Genomic DNA, 5,000 nt, shown 5'->3' on the forward strand with positions numbered 1-5,000 from the left:
TTTTCGAGCCTCCGAGAGAAAGCAATGCGTGTGGGCGACTTAGACTTTTTCGAGCCTCCGAGAGAAAGCAATGCGTGTGGGGCGACTTAGACTTTTTCGAGCCTCCGAGAGAAAGCAATGCGTGTGGGCGACTTAGACTTTTTCGAGCCTCCGAGAGAAAGCAATGCGTGTGGGGCGACTTAGACTTTTTCGAGCCTCCGAGAGAAAGCAATGCGTGTGGGGCGACTTAGACTTTTTCGAGCCTCCGAGAGAAAGCAATGCGTGTGGGGCGACTTAGACTTTTTCGAGCCTCCGAGAGAAAGCAATGCGTGTGGGGCGACTTAGACTTTTTCGAGCCTCCGAAGAAAGCAATGCGTGTGGGGCGACTTAGACTTTTTCGAGCCTCCGAGAGAAAGCAATGCGTGTGGGGCGACTTAGACTTTTTCGAGCCTCCGAGAGAAAGCAATGCGTGTGGGGCGACTTAGACTTTTCGAGCCTCCGAGAGAAAGCAATGCGTGTGGGGCGACTTAGACTTTTCGAGCCCTCCGAGAGAAAGCAATGCAGTGTGGGGCGACTTAGACTTTTTCGAGCCTCCGAGAGAAAGCAATGGCCGTGAAAGCTGTGTGGGCGACTTAGACTTTTTTCGAGCCTCCGAGAGCAAAGCGTGGGCCTTAGACTCGACAGGGCAATCGTGGGGCGACCTTAGACTTTTTCGAGCCTCCGAGAGAAAGCATGCGTGTGGCACTTAGACTCTTATCGAGCCTCCCGAGAGAAAGCAATGCGTGTGGGGCGTTCTTAGACTTTTCGAGCCTCCGAGAGAAAGCAATGCGTGGGGGCGACTTAGGACTTTTCGAGCCTCCCGAGAGAAAGCAATGCGTGTAGCGAATTTGACTTTTTCGAGCCTCCGAGAGAAAGCAATGCGTGGGGCGACTTAGGACTTTTCGAGCCTCGAGAGAAAGCAATGCGTGGGGCGACTTAGACTTTTTCGAGCCTCCGAGAGAAAGCAATGCGTGTGGGCGACTGACTTTTTCGAGCCTCCGAGAGAAAGCAATGCGTGTGGGGCGACTTAGACTTTTTCGAGCCTCCGAGAGAAAGCAATGTGTGGGGCGACTTAGACTTTTCTTTGAGCCTCCGGAGAGAAAGAAATGCGTGGAGCGACTTAGACTTTTTCGAGCCTCCGAGAGAAAGCAATGCGGTGGGCGCCCTAGATCTTTTCGAGCCTCCGAGAGAAAGCAATGCGTGTGGGCGATTCTAGACTTTTCGAGCCTGAGAGAAAGCAATGCGTGGGGCGATCTCTAGACTTTTCGAGCCTGAGAGAGCTGTCGCGTGTGGGCGATTCTAGACTTTTTCGAGCCTGAGAGAAAGTAATGCGTGGGGCGACTTAGACTTTTTCGAGCCTCCGAGAGAAAGCAATGCGTGAAGTGACTTTAGACTTTTCATTCCGAGAGCAAATGCGTGTGTGGGGCGACGTAATTCTTTTTCGAGCCTCCGAGAGAGCAACGCGTGGGGCGACTTAGACTTTTTCGAGCCTCCGAGAGAAAGCAATGCGTGGGGCGATTCTAGACCTTTTCGAGCCTCCGAGAGAAAGCACGCGTGTGGGCGACTTAGACTTTTCGAGCTCCAGAGCAATGCGTGTGGAGCGACTAGGACTTTTCGAGCCTGAGAGAAAGCAATGCGTGTGGGGGCGATCTTGAAATTTTTTCAGAGCTCCGAGAGAAACGCACGCGTGTAAGACACTTTATCGAGCCCCGAGAAAGCAATGCGTGTGGGGCGACTTAGACTTTTCGAGCCTCCGAGAGAAAGCACGCGTGGGAAGATTCTAGACTTTTTCTGTTTCCTGAGAGAAAGCAATGCGGGGCGATTCTGAATTTTTCGAGCCTCCGGAGAGAAAGCAATGCGTGGGCGACTTAATCCTTTCGACCTCGAGAGAAAGCACGTGGGGCGACTTAGACCCCTTTTCTGAGCCTCCCGAGGAGAAAGCAATGCGCGTGGGGCGACGCTTCGAGCCTGAGAGAAAGCAATGCGTGTGGAGCGACTTAGACTTTTTCGAGCCTCCGAGAGAAAGCAATGCGTGTGGGGCGACTTAGACTTTTTCGAGCCTCCGAGAGAAAGCAATGCGTGTGGGGCGACTTAGACTTTTTCGAGCCTCCGAGAGAAAGCAATGCGTGTGGGGCGACTTAGACTTTTTCGAGCCTCCGAGAGAAAGCAATGCGTGTGGGGCGACTTAGACTTTTTCGAGCCTCCGAGAGAAAGCAATGCGTGTGGGGCGACTTAGACTTTTTCGAGCCTCCGAGAGAAAGCAATGCGTGTGGGGCGACTTAGACTTTTTCGAGCCTCCGAGAGAAAGCAATGCGTGTGGGGCGACTTAGACTTTTTCGAGCCTCCGAGAGAAAGCAATGCGTGTGGAGCGACTTAGACTTTTTCGAGCCTCCGAGAGAAAGCAATGCGTGTGGGGCGACTTAGACTTTTTCGAGCCTCCGAGAGAAAGCAATGCGTGTGGGGCGACTTAGACTTTTTCGAGCCTCCGAGAGAAAGCAATGCGTGTGGGGCGACTTAGACTTTTTCGAGCCTCCGAGAGAAAGCAATGCGTGTGGGGCGACTTAGACTTTTTCGAGCCTCCGAGAGAAAGCAATGCGTGTGGGGCGACTTAGACTTTTTCGAGCCTCCGAGAGAAAGCAATGCGTGTGGGGCGACTTAGACTTTTTCGAGCCTCCGAGAGAAAGCAATGCGTGTGGGGCGACTTAGACTTTTTCGAGCCTCCGAGAGAAAGCAATGCGTGTGGGGCGACTTAGACTTTTTCGAGCCTCCGAGAGAAAGCAATGCGTGTGGGGCGACTTAGACTTTTTCGAGCCTCCGAGAGAAAGCAATGCGTGTGGGGCGACTTAGACTTTTTCGAGCCTCCGAGAGAAAGCAATGCGTGTGGGGCGACTTAGACTTTTTCGAGCCTCCGAGAGAAAGCAATGCGTGTGGGGCGACTTAGACTTTTTCGAGCCTCCGAGAGAAAGCAATGCGTGTGGGGCGACTTAGACTTTTTCGAGCCTCCGAGAGAAAGCAATGCGTGTGGGGCGACTTAGACTTTATCGAGCCTCCGAGAGAAAGCAATGCGTGTGGGGCGACTTAGACTTTTTCGAGCCTCCGAGAGAAAGCAATGCGTGTGGGGCGACTTAGACTTTTTCGAGCCTCCGTGCTCGCACATCACTCATTGACGCTCGCACATCACTCATTTGAGCTCGCACATTGCTCATTCGTGCTCGCACATCACTCATTCGTGCTCGCACATCACTCATTGACGCTCGCACATCACTCATTGACGCTCGCATATCACTCATTCGTGCTCGCACATTACTCATTGACGCTCGCACATCACTCATTGACGCTCGCACTTCACTAATTGGATCTCGCGTATCACTCATTCGTTCTCGCACATCACTCATTGACGCTCGCACATCACTCATTGACGCTCGCACATCACTCATTTGAGCTCGCACATTGCTCATTCGTGCTCGCACATCACTCATTCGTGCTCGCACATCACTCATTGACGCTCGCACATCACTCATTCGTGCTCGGACATCACTCATTGACGCTCGCATATTACTCATTCTTGCTCGCACATCACTCATTCGTTCTCGCACATCACTCATTGACGCTCGCACATCACTCATTGACGCTCGCGTATCACTCATTCGTGTTCGCACATCACTCATAGACGCTCGCACATCACTCATTGACGCTCGCGTATCACTCATTCGTGCTCGCACATCACTCATTCGTGCTCGCACATTACTCATTGACGCTCGCATATTACTCATTGACGCTCGCACATCACTCATTCGTGCTCGCACATCACTCATTTGAGCTCGCACATTGCTCATTCGTGCTCGCACATCACTCATTCGTGCTCGCATATCTCTCATTCTTGCTATATAAATCTACATTATAACTGTCACTATCTACGACGAAATGTGATCACGTCAGGCGCGAAATATTATTACATAGGGATCGGTGCGAACGGCGGGAGCAGAAAATGATTAAATCAGTAAACTGAAACGTTTAGCTATCTATACGAAGATTGCTCGCATGCATTAACGAGATTCCCACTGTCCCTATCTACCATCTTCCGAACGGAAGAGCCCCGGGAGGGTCGCATTTCTGCCAGGGCAGTTGGGTGAACCCTGAGATTTCGGTATACTCATTCGTGCTCGCACATCACTCATTTGAGCTCGCACATTGCTCATTCGTGCTCGCACATCACTCATTCGTGCTCGCACATCACTCATTGACGCTCGCACATCACTCATTTGTGCTCGCGTATCACTCATTCGTGCTCGCACATCACTCATTCGTGCTCGCACATTACTCATTGACGCTCGCACATCACTCATTGACTCTCGCGTATCACTCATTCGTGTTCGCACATCACTCATAGACGCTCGCACATCACTCATTGACGCTCGCATATTACTCATTCGTGCTCGCACATCACTCATTGACGCTCGCACATCACTCATTTGTGCTCGCGTATCACTCATTCGTGCTCGCACATCACTCATTCGTGCTCGCACATTACTCATTGACGCTCGCATATTACTCATTGACGCTCGCACATCACTCATTGACGCTCGCACATCACTCATTGACGCTCGCACATCACTCATTTGTGCTCGCACATTGCTCATTCGTGCTCGCACATCACTCATTTGAGCTCGCACATTGCTCATTCGTGCTCGCACATCACTCATTCGTGCTCGCACATTGCTCATTCTTGCTCGCACATCACTCATTTGTGCTCGCGTATCACTCATTCGTGCTCGCACATTACTCATTGACGCTCGCACATCACTCATTGACGCTCGCACATTACTCATTGACGCTCGCATATTACTCATTCGTGCTCGCACATCACTCATTCGTTCTCGCACATCACTCATTGACGCTCGCACATCACTCATTGACGCTCGCGTATCACTCATTCGTGTTCGCACATCACTCATAGACGCTCGCACATCACTCATTGACGC

This window comes from Nasonia vitripennis, unplaced genomic scaffold, assembly GCF_009193385.2.
Source record: "Nasonia vitripennis strain AsymCx unplaced genomic scaffold, Nvit_psr_1.1 unplaced0086, whole genome shotgun sequence".
Taxonomy (NCBI): domain Eukaryota; kingdom Metazoa; phylum Arthropoda; class Insecta; order Hymenoptera; family Pteromalidae; genus Nasonia; species Nasonia vitripennis.